The 16,096-nt window shown below is 42.3% G+C and overlaps 1 long non-coding RNA gene across 1 annotated transcript; it reads left to right on the forward strand.

Moving 5' to 3' along the window:
- The first annotated feature begins 3,436 nt into the window (after positions 1-3,436).
- Positions 3,437-10,450, forward strand: LOC146395599 (uncharacterized). Its single transcript, XR_014831522.1, has 4 exons — positions 3,437-3,644; positions 6,083-7,810; positions 8,703-9,236; positions 9,527-10,450. It is a non-coding gene; the product is annotated as an uncharacterized LOC146395599 (long non-coding RNA).
- The last annotated feature ends 5,646 nt before the right edge of the window (positions 10,451-16,096 follow it).

The following is a 16,096-nucleotide window of genomic DNA, read 5'->3' on the forward strand; positions in this document are numbered from 1 at the left end:
GAGTATTCTAGGTTGCAAAACTCTCCTCTGGCCTGTAGTGTTTCTGTAGAGAAATCAGCTGATAGCCTTATGGGGGTTCCCTTATAATTAACACTTTGCTTTTCTCTTGCTGCCTTTAGAATCCTCTCTTTTGGAGTTCCCGTCGTGGTGCAATGGTTAGCGAATCCAACTAGGAACCATGAGGTTGTGGGTTCGGTCCTTGGCCTTGCTGAGCAGATTAAGGATCCGGCGTTGCTGTGAGCTGTGGTGTAGGTCACAGATGCAGCTTGGATCACACATTGCTGTGGCTGTGGTGAAGGCTGGCTTAGACCCCTAGCCTGGGAACCTCCATATGCCATGGGTGCAGCCCTAGAAAAGACAAAAAAACAAAAACAAAAAACAAAAAATCTCTCTTTTACGTTTGCCGTTTTTATTATAATATGTTTTGGTGTGGGCCTGTTTGTGTTCAACTTGTCTGGGGCCCTCTGCTGTGCTTCCTGTATCTTGATAACAGTATCCTTTAGATTTGAAAAGTTTTCAGCCATAATTTCTTCCTTTTTTTTTTTTTTTTTTTTTTTTGTCTTTTTTGCCTTTTCTTGAGCCGCTCCCACGGCATATGGAGGTTCCCAGGCTAGGGGTCGAATCGGAGACATAGCCACCGGCCTACGCCAGAGCCACAGCAACGCAGGATCCGAGCCACGTCTTCGACCTATACCACAGCTCACGGCAACACCAGATCCTTAACCTGCTGAGTAAGGGCAGGGATCGAACCTGCAACCTCATGGTTTCTAGTTGGATTCGTTAACCATTGCACCACGACGGGAACTCCCTCAGCCATAATTTCTTCAAATATATTTTCAATCCCCTTTTCTTTTTCTTTTCTTTCTGAAACTCCTATTATGTATAGATTGGCCCACTTTATACTATCCCATAGGTCTCTTATATTGCTTTCATGTTTTTTCATTTTCATTTGGTTTTCTCTCTGCTGTCCTGATTGATTACCATCGTTCTATCTTCCACGTCACTAATTTGTTCGTCTACATTATTCACTCTGCTCTTTATTGCCTTTAGCTCAGTTTGTATCTCTGCAAATGAATTTTATAGTTTTTCTTGCCTCCTTATATTTTCCAGTTCCTTTCTAAAGGAATCTGCATCACTGTTCATTCCTTTCTTAATTCCTTCAGTATTTTCACTGTCTCCCTTTTGAACTCAAAGTCTGTCAGACTGCAGAGGTCTGTTTCATTGTTGACTGCTTTAGATGAATTCTGTTCCTTTAACTGGGAATGGTTTCTGAGCTTCTTCATCTTGCTTGTGTTTTTCTTTTTCTGTGGGTTCGGGGAAGCCAAACTGTAGTCTTGTAAGGCGACTTCTATGCAAGAGTACCCCTTTGTATTTTTTGGGGGGTTACTATTTATTTTTGCTGTGGGAGTTTGAATATTTGCTGTCTTCTTTCTTCGGTGTGAGAAGGCGGTTACCCCCAGGATGCTCAGTGTGTTTTCAGGGAGAAGGAGGCAATGGGTAGGGCCAGCAGTCAGTGCCTGGTCATTGGGCTCTCGACAGCAGCAAGGACCTGCAGGAAGGTGGCACAGGCTACTCCTAGCTGCAGGGTCCTGGGAAGTGGTAACAAGCTCTAGGCAGATCTTCAGGGTGACCAGAGCATATGGCAGTAGAAGCAGCAGGGTGCCTGAGTTCCCAGGAGAGTGAAAGCAACAACAGCTTGTGTTCGATTGCAATGCCCTGCTCTGAGGTGGTTGGAACCTCAGGTGGTGCCTGTTCAGGGACCCCACTTGGGAGTGGGCCATGGCTGTCTCTAGAGTTGTGATAACTGCGGTGGTTTGCCCTCGCCACCTGTAGACCATGCTTGAAGCAACCCATCTCAGCCCACATAGAGGTGCTGCATAGGCTGTTCCTAGTTTCAGGATCCTGGGAAGGGACAGAGATCAGGCATGTGGGTACTGCGAGGAATATTTGGCAGTGGCAGCAGCAGGGCGGGTGTGTTCCCAGGGGTGTGAGAGCACTAACAGGTGGTGTTCGGTCACAGTGCCCTCCTCTGTGGTGCCCTTGAGGTGAATGGGCCTGCAAGTGGTGTCTGTTCACCTACCTCTGGTGATGGCGAGCCACTCCCACCTCTGGAGCTAGAGATAACTGGTGATTTGCCCCCACCTCCTGTAGAACATGCCAGAAGCACCCCATCCTGCTTATCCCCCAGAGGAGGTGCTGCACAAGCTGCTCCTCACTGCAGGTTCCTTTGAAGAGACAGTGATCAAGCGTCTGGGCACTGCCCAGAGCGTTTGGCAGTGGCAGCAGCAGGGCAGGTGTGCTTCTGAGGGAGCGACGGTAACTATAGGTGGTGCTCCATTGCCCTTCTCTGTTGTGCCCTCTGAGGTGGTTGGGGCTGCAAGTGATTTTTTTTCAGGTATTCCCAGTGGTGGTGGGCCATGCCCACCTCTGGAATCAGGGATCACTGTGACAGTTTGCCCCCATCGTTTGCAGACCATGCAAGAAGCACCCTGTCCCACTTAGCCCATGCAGGAGGTGCTGCACCAGTTGCTCCTACTTGTAGGATCTTGGGAAGGGACAGTGATCAAGTGTCTGGGCACTGCCCAGAGCATTCAGCAGTGGCAGCTGCAGGGCAGGTGTGTTCCCTGCGGAGTGAGAACAACAGCATACGGTGCTTGATTGCAGCGCCCTCTTTTTTTCTTTTTTGCCAACCCCTGAGGTGATTGGGGTCGCAGGTGGAGCCCACCCACAGGCCCCTAGTGGTGGCAAGCCACGCTTCCCTCTGGCCTCTGAAACCACCAGTGTGTTCTGTCTTTGCCACCTGTAGATCGTGCAAGAGGCACCCCGCTGCACTTAGACCCTGATGCCCTTAGCCCACACAAGAAGTGCCTGGCCACCGGTAGCCTGCACAAAAAGCCCCCAATCTCCCCTAAATGAGCAAGAGGTTTCTTGCTGCCCATAGCCTGCGCCAGAGCTGCTCTGCCCTCTGAGAGCCCAAGGGCATGCACACACTCCGGTGTAGGGTTTCCTGTGGTGGTCTGCCCCTCCTCCTCTCACCCTCCCCAGCAAAGGTGCCTTGCCTCTCCTGTGGGTCCGGCCCTTTCCCTGGGTTCCCTCTGCCATGGTGTTCCACTCCCTAACCGATAGCATACTGCTCCCCCACCCATGGCACACTGCTCCTTAGGCCCTTAGGCTGTCCCCACATCCAGTCCTCTCCCCAGGACTGACCTCCGGAGCCTCAGTGCCCTGCCCCCCGCCTGAGCATCTCAGGCTGTGTTGTCCGGTGTTTCAGAGGATCTGTGAGGCTCTCACTCTGCTTTGCTATGCTCAGTCCAGCTGCTGTGCTTTTTGCGATGACTTTGAGGTCCCTCTGACTCCGCTGATTTTTCCATCAGGTGGCTTCTCAGGATGCGGGTTCCTTTTCTCTGTCACGGCTCCCTCTCAGGAATGCTAGTCCCATCCTGATTCCTTTTCTCTCTGTTTTTTTCTTTTCTACCCAGTTATGTCAAAAGTTTCTTGCCCTTTTTGGAGGTTTAAGTTCCTCTGCCAGCATTCAGTTGATGGTTCTGTGCGAGTTGTTTTACATGTAGATGTGTTTCTTTTATGTTTGTGGGAGAAGGTGTGACCTTATTCCTCTGCCATCTTGCCTGTTTCCCCGACATTCTGTAGTCGGATTCTTAGCCCACTGCACCAAGGTGAGAACTCCTAGCCCATTTTTAAAAATTGAAATATATCTGATTTACAGTGTTGTTAGTTGTAAGTGTGTGTATACATATATATTACACACCCACATATTAAAAATATATACTTTCTCAGATTCATTTCCATTATAGATGATTGTAAGATATTGAATACCCTGTGTGATACAGTGGGTCCTTGTTTACCTATTTTATACACAGTAGTATATATCTCTTAATCTCAAAGTCCAGTTTATCCCTACTCCTTCCCCTTTTGTTTTCTATGTCTAATAATTCCACTCCTGTTCTGTAAATAAATTAGTGTCATCTTTTATTCCACATACGTGCTATCACATTTGTCTTTCTCTTACTTCACTTAGTATGATAATCTCTAGATCCATCTATATTACTGAAAATGGCAGAGTTCTCATCATGGCGCAGTGGTTAACGAATCCGACTAGGAACTATGAGGTTGCAGGTTCAATCCCTGGCCTTGCTCAGTGGGTTAAGGATCCGGCATTGCCATGAGCTGTGGTGTAGTTTGCAGATGCGGCTCAGATCCTGAGTTGCTGTGGCTCTGGCATAGGCCGGAGGCTACAGTTCCGATTTGACCCCTAGCCTGGGAACTTCCATATGCTGTGGGAGTGGCCCTAGAAAAGGCAAAAAGACAAAAAAAAAAAAAAAAAAAGGCATTATCTCATTCCTTTTTGAGTAATATCCCATTATATATATTATATAAAACATATATATATATTTAAAATCCTGTGGTACAGAGGGTTAAGGATGTATATATATATTCCATTATATATATATATTCCATAATACATACATACATATACACACACACATCTTTATCCATTCATCTGTCGACGGACATTTAACATGCTTTCATGTCTTGGCTTTTTAAGTAGTGCTCTCTGGACATAGGGGTGCATGTATCTTTTTGGATTGTAGTTTTGTCTGGATATATGCCCAGGAGTGGTATTGCTGGATCATATTATAACTTTTAGTTTTTAAAGGAATCTCCATACTGTCTTTTTACAGTGGTTATACCAATATACATTCCCACCAGCAATGTAGAAAAGGGTCCGTTCTCTCCAAATTCTCTCCAGCATTTATTATTTGTAGGGCTGCTCCCGGGGCATATGGAAGTTCCCAGGCCAGGGGTTGAATCAGAGCTGTGGCTACTGGCCTACACCACAGCCATAGCAATGTGGGATCTGAGCCGCGTCTATGACCTATTATGCCACAGCTCACAGCAACGCCAAATCCTTAACCCCCTGAACGAGGCCAGGGACCAAACCGGTGTCTTCATGGATACCAATCGGGTTCCTTACCACTGAGCCATGACATCAACTCCTGTAGTCTTTTTGCTCATGGACATTCTGACCAGTGTGGGGTGATATCTCATTGTAGTTTTAATTTGCATTTCTCTAACTGTAATTAGTGATATTGGGCATCTTTTCATGTGCTTACTGGCCATCTACATGTCTTTTTTGGAGAAATGTCTAAGTCTGCTGCCCATTTTTTGATTGGGTTGTTTGTTCCTTTGTCAATTTTTTAATTCTATTCTGAGTTATATGCGTTCTTTGTATAATGAAATCTTTTTTGGATATGTGGTTTTTAAATATTTTCTTCTATTCTGAAGATTGACTTTTTCACTGCCTTGACAGTGTCCTTCAGTCTATAAAGTTTTAAATTTCGATGAAATCCAATTTGTCTATTTTTCTTTTTTGCTAGTGCTCTTGGCAGCATACCTAAGACTCCACTGTCAAATCCAAGGTCCTAAGACTTATTCTTGTTTTCTTGTAAATGTTTTGTGGTTCTAGATTTTATATTTAGGTTGTGGATTCATTTTGAGCTAACTTTGTATATATTGGTGGGAGGAAAGGGTCTAACTTCTTTTGCATGTGAAAAGTCAGTTGTCCCAGCCTGATTTGTTGAAATGTCTTATTTTTGTGAATCCAGAGCATAGTACAGGGCCTCTCATATAGTGGATAGTCATAAATGCTGCAAAAAGCATTATCTTCATATGTGTACTTTCTAAAAACAAATGTCTTATGGTATGTGAAAGATTTTCATTAGAAAATATGAAATAGCTTGACTAATCAGAATGAGAATTTCAGTATTTCCATTTCGATCTGGGTAGATAAATAATGGGAAATTGTATGCAGCTTTCTAGATCAACTCTTTTTTCTTTCTTTCTTTTTTTTTGTCTTTTTGCTATTTCTTGGGCTGCTCCCGCGGCATATGGAGGTTCCCAGGCTAGGGGTCCAATCGGAGCTGTAGCCACCGGCCTACACCAAAGCCACAGCAACGTGGGATCTGAGCCGCGTCTGCAACCTACACCACAGCTCATGGCAACGCCGGATCGTTAACCCACTGAGCAAGGGCAGGGACCGAACCCGCAACCTCATGGTTCCTAGTCGGATTCGTTAACCACTGCACCATGACGGGAACTCCCTTTTTTCTTTCTTTCTTTTTTTTTTTCTGTCTTTTTAGGGCCGAACTTGGGGCATATGGAGGCTCCCAGGCTAGGGGTTCAATCGGAGCTGGAGCTGCAGGCCTACACCACAGCCACAGCAACGCCAGATCCGAGCCGTGTCCTATACCACAGCTCACGGCAATGCCAGATCCTCAACCCACTCAGCAGGGCCAGGGATCGAACCCACAACCTCATGGTTCCCAGTAGGATTCGTTTCTGCTGAGCCACAACAGGAACTCCTCAACTGTTTTCTAATTTGGACAAGTTCTTGTGCCTGAAAGAACGGTGTGTAAATCTGGATGATAAAGATTTTTTTTCAGTTATTCCTGAAGAATTCCTATATATCCACCATATGGAGAAATTATTGGTCTGAATTTCAGCTGAGTATGGTCCTTCCAAATTAGGTAAGGATGTACTTGTTTTTACATCACTTGGAAAAGTTACTTGGCCAATAACGTATTTAAGAGTTAAAGTTTCTGTGCATCTTAGGGTGTAGCCTGTACCCATGGTAAATTGCAGAAATAGCAGTCTTTATTGTTAAAAAGCAGAGAGCTATGTGTAGTTAATTGATCCCTTTCTACATGCTAGGAATTATTCTAAGCATTTTATAAACATTAGCTCATTTAATCTACATACTCATTCTACAAGATAAAATACTATTATTCTTCCCATTTTACAGCTGCAGAAATGGAATTACAGAGGTTAAGCTATATTTGCTCAAGGTCACCCAGATAAGGAAATGGTAAATCTGTAATTCAAACACAGGAATTCTGGCTACTAAGTCTAAGCTCTTAACCAGTGGTATACTCTGCTTCTCCAAAAACAATTTGTAGAGTTATTTTATTTTGTTTTTAAGTAACTCTTACATTGTAACTCTCAGATCTGCCAAACCAGGAAGGAAATCTGCTAACTGGTAGCAACCAGAAGCATTTCCCTGTTTCTCATCCGTCTATTCTTCCGGTTGATGAACAACCCATATAGCTATCTTTCTTAAATGTTTCATTTAGCAAAATGAATTAGGTATCATCAATTCCTTAGTGTAGTAAAGACTAAGCACTGAAGACTGAAGAAAGGTAAATGTCTACCAAAGTGACATGCAGAGGTATATGCAAAAAAAAAGTTATTGTAGCTGAAGCCAGAAGTAGTTGTTTTCTTATACTTATCAGCAATTTTTTCATCAAATTTAGGTTCTGCTTCAGAGTTGTCACTGCTTTTGTTTCTTTGCATGGTGTTTCTATAGTGAAAAGACCATGTGCAAACTTAGAGACATCAAGATATTAAAGTTGACGGTTTTGGCTGAATCACTGGTATTATTATATAGAGAAAACTGATCCCCAGAGATAGTCAGTAACCACATGTTCACATAGCTCACCAGTTAGCTGAAGAACCTGAACCTAAGCCCAGATTACATTATGATGTTCTGTTTTAATTCAGTATTGCTGAAACAAAGTAATAAATTTTTTTAAATTGTTAAAATAATCAATTATATGGCTAATTCTGACAGAAATTTACAATCATCTTTAATTTCAGAATTCTGCAGACCTCCATATTTTCCATCTGCAATGTAATTTCTTTTTGGATTTTGAGTCTCTCATGACTGTACCGGCTTCCTGCAAGAAACTTGAGGAAATGAAAATTTCTGGACTATTTTTTAAACCCATTCCATTTGGTAAGAATTATAATTGTAACATTTTGGTTAAAGAACTTTTTCAAAATAGCCAAATCTTAAACATGCAAATGATGTCAAAGAACAAACCATTGCAATGGATACCTGATATTAAGTGAATTTTCAAGGTAACGTACTTTTGTTTCTAGATGTTTAAATATTTCTAGTTATCAGAATTGTTTGCAGTGCAAAGACTGAATGATCTACTTAAGTCATACTAATTAACTGAATCTGAATTATTAATTTCTATCACTTAAAATTTTTTTTTTTTAATTTTAGGGCTGCACCCACGGCATATGGAGGTTCCCAGGCAAGGGGTGTAGTCGGAGCTATAGCTGCCGGCCTACGCCAGAGCCACAGCAATGTGGGATCCTAGCCGCGTCTTCGACCCACACCACGGCTCACGGCAATGCCGGATCCTTAACCCACTGAGCAAGGCCAGGGATCGAACCCGCAACCTCATGGTTCTTAGTCAGATTCGTTAACCACTGAGCCACAACGGGAACTCCATCCTTGTCATTTTTTAACACAGGAAAATATACGGGGAGTCAGTGGAAATGTGGAGCATAAAGCGTGAAGTTGCTCCTGCCTCTTTCCATCTTTTGGAGGCAGCTCTGTGGGTAGGGGAGGGGCATGGAGGCTGAGGCAGGATCAGGGGCTAAGGAGGTGGGTAGCATATAACAGGGTGATCTAGAAAGTAGCACACTTAATATAATGAGAGGCAAGTTTCTTTACTGTTGGAGAAGAAATTTATAAATAGTGAAAGGGGAGGAAAGAATTTTGAGGTGTTAAATTAGAATTGGAAATACCGGTGTGGACTCATGGTTTTTAACCTATATTGATGTGATACCTGTATCTATATCTCACTATACACGCATGTATCCATGTTTTTCAGCCCAGTCAACTGACAAGACTAGAAAGTACCCTAATAGCAACGAGCATACCAGCTATCTAGATCTTGACTTTGAAATACTGGCCTCCCTAAAAGGAACCAGGGGGTCCTGGGAGAAATGGCTAACATAAGAACCAGGACAGGAAAGGAGAAAATAAGCCCATAATATTGTTCATGCCAGAAAGTGTTCACAACAGGTCCAGGTGGGAGGCTGCAGTAGAGAACTTTCGAGAGATCAAGTGATCCATAATGCATCATGCTAAGGAGGGGGTTAAAGTGAACTGAAAACCTTGAGAATGGTAGATTGTGAGGCTTTAGTGTTAGAAGGCAGAGGCAGAAATCCTTGATGATGGGTGGAAAAGAAAGAAGGAAAGGAAGAGGGCTGAAGACACCGAGGAGCAAGGAGAGTATCCTGGAGGCGCTTCAATCTAAGAGGAAGTGGCGGCGTCCCCTTGTGGCTCAGCAAGTTAAGGATGCAGCATTTCCCTGCTGTGGTGCAGATTCAGTCCCTAGCCCAGGAACTTCTGCATGCCACAGGTGAGGGCAAAAAAATAATGCTAAATTTTTATAAATAAGAGGAAATGGATTTAGGATAGGCATTCTGGACTTCAGCGCAGAAGAGACGGGCTGGGAAGGGTGGAGGAATGGTTGTTTAGAGGTAGCAGTGAAGATCAAGGTGTAGGCGGACCCCTTTCTCTAGCCTTTGGAGAGGAAGAGGAATAGTCTATGCTACATGGGGCCTCCTGGAATATGCATGATTTTAAGCTATAGACAATAAGAAACACAGTATAGAAAATAGCTTTTTTTTTTTTTTCCTCTTCTGATAGCCTACACTTTAGGTGTTTTAATAACCTGGAAGAATTGATCCTACTGGGGATGGGATCCATCAAGTGGCTAAACTCATCATCCAACAGTGTCTGCACCTTCAACATTTCTGAGTAAGCTCATTTTCCAGGATTTTGGATGATGACAGTATGATGGAAATTGGTGAGCCACCCGCAGATAAAACTGTTTCAGCTCACATGAAAAGCCAGTGCTATCACTCAGGCTTTCTGCTGCAAAATGTCTACAAAGACATTGCCCCTCTGAGAATGTTCAGCCCATTTCCTCATTTTTACTATCATATTGTTCCTTCTAGTGTTCTGTGGATTTAGATTCCTTCTGGTCATATCTGGAAGTAAAAGACAGCCTGCCTTTCATTTGGTACATTTTAGAAATGTACCCCTTTTAATCTTTCTATGTCGTTATATTTAAAGTATGTCTCTTAGAAAAACATATGGTTCAAAAAATTTTTTTTTCTTTTTTGGCCACCCCAGGGCACATGGAGTTCCTGGGCCAGCAACCAGATCTCAGCTGCAATTGCAACCTATGCTGCAGCTGCGGCAATGCCGGATCCACAAGCCACTGTGCCAGGCCAGGGTTCGAACCTGCATCCCAGTGCTCCCAAGATGCTGCTGATCTCATGGCACCACAACATGAACTCCATGACTGGATTTTTTTTTTTTTTTTTAATGTACTTTATTGGAGTTCCTTGGTGCTGCAGCAGGTTAAGGATCTGGCATTGTCACTGCTGTGGTTTGGGTTCAATCCTGTCCCCAGATCTTCACATACCACAGATGTGGTAAAAAAAAAAAAAAAAAAAAAAAAATGCAATTTAGCAATCTTTGATATTCCAATTAGAAGTAAATCTATTTAATGTACTCATTGTTAAGTGTATATACTTTTATTTATTAAAATTGGGCATTCTCTACTTTAAGTGATGGTGGCAGAAGAGATTGGTTCAAATAATCTAGTCTACCAGCACTGAAACAGAAGTCTTTATGATTCCATTTTCATAAATATTTTGCTTCTATGTTTATAGCCAAGGTTCCAATCAATGGAGGTTTCCAGAAACTTGAGAATCTTTTTTTTTTTTTTTTTTGTCTTTTTGCTATTTCTTTGGGCCGCTCCCACGGCATATGGAGGTTCCCAGGCTAGGGGGTCGAAATCGGAGCTGTAGCCCCCGGCCTATGCCAGAGCCACAGCAACGCAGGATCCGAGCCACGTCTGCAACCTACACCACAGCTCACGGCAACGCCGGATCCTCAACCCACTGAGCAAGGCCAGGGATCGAACCCGCAACCTCATGGTTCCTAGTCGGATTTGTTAACCACTGCGCCACAACGCGAACTCCGAGAATCTTAATCTTTCAATCAACCACAAGATTACACAGGAAGGATACAGAAACTTCTTTCATGCACTGGACAATCTGCCCAACTTGCATGAGTTGAGTATTTCCAGGAATTTCACAGAATGTATCAAAGCTCAGGCCATAACAGTCAAGTCTTTGAGTCAATGTGTGTTACAACTGCCAAGCCTCAACAGACCTAACATGTTAAGTCAGCCCCTGGATGCAGAAGACATCACACTGCTTACTGCCACGAAAGAAAGGCATCCTCAATCTATAAACACTTAACCCTTCACTGGAAATGGATACTGCCATTCTCTCCAATCATTCAGAAATAGAAGACTTAGCTAAAAACTGCTGAATCAAGAAAATTTGTCAACAATTCTAAAAACCTAATTATCCAAAAACTTTTCATTAAATACTGCATGTAAGAGAAAAAATGTATAAGGTACGTACTAAAAAAACCCCAAATACTCTGCTTAACCATTACCAAGCCCAAGAAATAGATTATTACCAGTAACTCTGAAGTGCCTAAATGATCTTCCCAACTAAAGATCAGACCTTTAATCAAGGTGATACATCTAACTCTTCATTACCCTGGGTGCTGACCCATCAGGCTTTCAGGCTAACCACAGTAAACAACAACAAACGGGATGGGTTTGGGGAGAAGCCGCAATATGAGAGGAGTAGTCAAGTTATTACAAAACAGCTAACGGAAGGACTGAAGCAGTTTCAGAGAGAGGTGAAAAGAGGTATTCCTTAATCTTTGCAGGGTCTGTTTTGTACATTTAATCAACTTAGGTACAGTGGGGTTTACTTACACCTTCCCTTTATCCACTGCCAATGTGAAGAAAGAGGATTTAGGAAATATGATTGTATTCTGGAGGCTTTGATTCAGTGCTTACTGTAGAAGCAAAAAGTACAGAATAGAATTTAGCATTTCTGGAAATTAGCTAAATCTGTTTTCAGGAATATTAAGTATCAGTGCTTTTTTATTTTAAAAATTTTTTTTTATTTATTTCTTTTTTTTGGTCTTTTTGACTTTTCCAGGGCTGCTCCCACGGAATATGGAGGTTCCCAGGCTAGGGGTCTAATCAGAGCTGTAGCCACCGGCCTACACCAGAGCCACAGCAACCTGGGATCTGAGCCGTGTCTGCAACCTACACCACAGCTCACAGCAACACCGGATCCTTAATCCACTGAGCAAGGCCAGGGATCGAACCCGCAACCTCATGGTTCCTTGTCGGATTCATTAACCACTGAGCCACGGACGGGAACTCCAGTGCTTTTTTAGATAACCTCATGATTGAGAGTTCAACTGAAACATTTATAATGACCTTAAAATTTTCTTAGGAAGCCACTCCGCTCAGAGAGACCATCTCTGTCAGTGACTTCATATTGTTGACTTCATATTCCTTTGTTGTGAATGTTTACATCTGGGTCCACAATTTCACTCCTACCAATTAATCAGCAGAATTTTCAGAACAGTTAGAAGGCCAGTCCAAAGTCATAAAGTTGGAAAATGACCAATCTTCTACCCTAATTCTTATTTTTACCATGAAATGAAGGTATATATGGTATGATTTTCTATTTGTTTAAAAAATACACTCTTATATTTCTAGATGCACCAAGAATTTCTGGAAAAATTTCTGGGAGAATGTATAAGAAAATGTTAATAGTGATATTCTAAGTGGTTAGAAAGGGGACAGGAAGGCATTTTTTTTCTACTACTTTTTTTGTACCTTTTTTTGTTTGACAAGTACCTGTTTTATTTTTATATTTAGAACAAAGTATAAAATGAGCTTAGCATTATAACATTAATAGTTGCTCTCGGGGGTGAGATGAGTTATCTTCTTGTGTGACTTTATACCCACTACTTTTCTAGTCAGGAAGGCTTAAGTATTGTATCCAAGTCCAATCATGAGACAGAAACCACACTACAGAGGTATGAACCGAAACTGTAGACTGCAGAAAGGAGGACTTGTTAGCATGAAACTGAGAACTCTAGGCAGGCACAGGGCCCAGCCTCCTGGCTCTTCACCCTAGCCTGAGACAGAACATCCAAAGAAAGAGCGCTAGGGGTGAGATCTAGACCTTGATAGAGAAGGCACAGCCATGAACAACAGAGAACCTGGCTGAATTGAAGAGCCGCAGCCCCAGAAGGTTTACGCTTAGAGCACTTTGCTTAGAAAGTGCTTCGGGAGGCGGGGGGTCAGGGGAAGCTAGCCAAGCGAGGGTACTGCGTGCTGCTGCCCACTGAGTACTGCTGAAGCCAGGCACTGCACAAGGCTGTAGACACTGTGTGCTGCAGGTATCTGATAGGAACACTGGACCCAGGGAAAGTACTCCTCCTCCTGCCCCTCCTGTTGTCTCACCAGCACCCTCTACTGACAAAACTTTACACTGTACCTCTTGACAAGGGATGGGTATTCACAGGGTCCAGTTGATAACTGCAGAGTAGGCAGGGAAGGCTGGATTTGGAAAGGAGAAGCAATAACATCATAGATAATACAGGTATTACGTATTTAATACTTCAAACCTAAAGGCAAAAGAACCTAGTTAAATATCTTAAGACTGACAAAGAGCAAATATATGTTCATACCGTCACAGAAATCATCTTAAATAATTAAGAAACTGGTAATGAAGATTGCAGGGAGGGAAGCAGTATAGCTAGTGGACAGGGGAGGAAGGTTTACTTCTATTGTCCTACATATAATTATCTGAATTCTGTACCAGGTACATGTACTTTCTAAAATTTTATTGGAATACAGTTGGCTTAAAAGATACTGGCTTCAGTTTTACAGTGAAGTGACTCAGTTATACATATACATATATCCATTTTCTCATATAGGTAATTACAAACTGCTGAGTAGATTTCCCTGTGCTATACAGTAGGTTATTTTATAGAGCGGTATTTATATGTAATATTCCCATCCTCCTAAAGTCTTCCCTCCCTCCCCTCCACCCCGTTTGGTTTCCTCTATGGTAACCTTAAGAATGGTTTTGAAATGCCAGTTTGTTTTTGTTTTACAAATAAGTTCGTTTGTATCATTTATTAGATTACACATATAAGTGTTATCTGACAAAATTCAATTCCATTTTTGATAAGAACTCTCCCAAAAGTGGGCACAGAGGGGACCTACCTCAACAGAATAAAGGCCAGATGTGACAAACCCACAGCTAACATCATTCTCAATGGTGAAAAGCTAAAAGCATTTCCACTAAGATCTAGAATAAGATAAGGATATGCACTCTCACCATGTTATTCAATATAGTTTTGGAAGTCCTAGCCACAGCAATCAGAAGAAAAGGAAATAAAAAGGAATCCAAATGGGAAAAGCAGTAGTGTTGTGTCATCTATCTGCACTATACCTAGGAAATCCTAAAGACTCTACCAGAAAACTGTTAGAACTCATCAGTGAATCTGGTACAGCTGGAGGATACAAGATTAATCACGGAAATCTCTTGCACTTCTATACACCAACAATGAAAGATCAAGAAGAGAAATTAAGGATATGATCCCATTTACAACTGCATCAAAGAGAATAAAATATCTAGGAATAAACCTACCTAAAGAGAAAAAAGACCTGCACTATGAGAACTCTAACTCTGATGAAAGAAATCAAAGATGACACAAAAAGATGGAAAAATATACCATGCCCTTGGATTGGAATAATCAATGTTGTCAAAATGACTACAGCACCCAAGGCAATCTACAGATTCAGTGCAATCCCTATCAAATTACCAATGGCGTTTTTCACAGAACTAGAACAAAATATTCTAAAATTTGTATGGAAATACAAAAGACCCTGAATAGCCAAAGCAATCCTAAGAAAAAAATGGAACTGGAGGAATCAGATTCCCTGACTTCAGACTGTATTACAAAGCTAGTCATTAAAAACAGTATGGTATTGGAGTTCCTGTCGTGGCACAGTGGTTAACGAATCCGACTAGGAACCATGATGTTGTGGGTTCGGTCCCTGATCTTGCTCAGTGGGTTAAGGATCTGGCGTTGCCCTGAGCTGTGGTATAGGTTGCAGACATGGCTCAGATCCCGAGTTGCTGTGGCTCTGGTGTAGGCCAGCGGCTACAGCTCCGATTCGACCCCTAGCCTGGGAACCTCTATGTGCCTCAGGAAGCGGCCCTAGAAAAGGCAAGAAGACAAAAAAAGTATGGTATTGGCACAAAAATAGAAATACAGATAAGTGGAACAGGATAAAAAGCCCAGAAATAAACTCAAACACCTATGTTCAACTAATCTATGACAAAGGAGGCAAGAACATAAAAACAGAGGAAAGACAGTCTCTTCAATAACTGGTGCTAGGAGAACTGGACAGCTACATGTAAAAGAATGAGATTAGAACATTCTCTAACACTATACACAAAGATAAACTCAAAATGGATTAAGGACCTAAACATAAAGCCAGATACTATAAACCTCCTAGAGAAATACACAGGCAGGATACTCGCTGACATAAACTGCAGCAGTATCTTTTTGATCTACCTCCTAGAGTGATGAACATAAAAAATAAATGAGATCTAATTAAACTTAAAACTTGCACAGCAAAGGAAACCAGGAAAAAAAAAAAAAAAAAAAGACAAACACAGATGGGAGAAAATCTTTGTAAACGAAGCAACCGGCAAAGGACCAATCTCCAAAATACACAAACACCTCATGTAGCTTTACATAAAAAAATAAAACCCAATCAAAAAATGGGCAGAAGATCAAAATAGGCATTTCCCCAAAGACAGATAGATAGCCAAAAAACACTTGAAAAGATGCTCAACATCAATAATTAGAGAAATGCAAATCAAAACAACGAGGTATAATCTCACACCAATCAGAATGACTTATAAATTACAAACCAAAGGAATTCCCATTGTGGCTCAGCAGTAGCAAATTCAGCAGTAACAAACAACCTAAATATCCACCAAGAGAAGACTGGATAGGGAGTTTCTGTCGTGGCTCAGGAGAAACAAATCTGACTAGCATCCATGAGGACGCAGGTTCAGTCCCTGGCTTTATCCAGTGGGTTAAGGATCCGGCATTGCCGTGAGCTGTGGTATAGGTCACAGACGTGGCTCAGATTCCACCTTACTGGGGCTGTGGCAAAGGCCAGCAGCTTGAGCTCGGATTAGACCTCTAGCCTGGGAACCTCCATATGCTGCAGGTATGGCCCTAAAAAGACAAAAAAAAAAAAAAAAAAAACTGGATAAAGATGTGCCATCT

The sequence above is a fragment of the Sus scrofa genome, chromosome 16, assembly GCF_054392235.1.
Source record: "Sus scrofa isolate SSC_HxYL_T2T_F1_AM1 chromosome 16, Sscrofa_HxYL_maternal_Yorkshire_Landrace_v2.0, whole genome shotgun sequence".
Taxonomy (NCBI): domain Eukaryota; kingdom Metazoa; phylum Chordata; class Mammalia; order Artiodactyla; family Suidae; genus Sus; species Sus scrofa.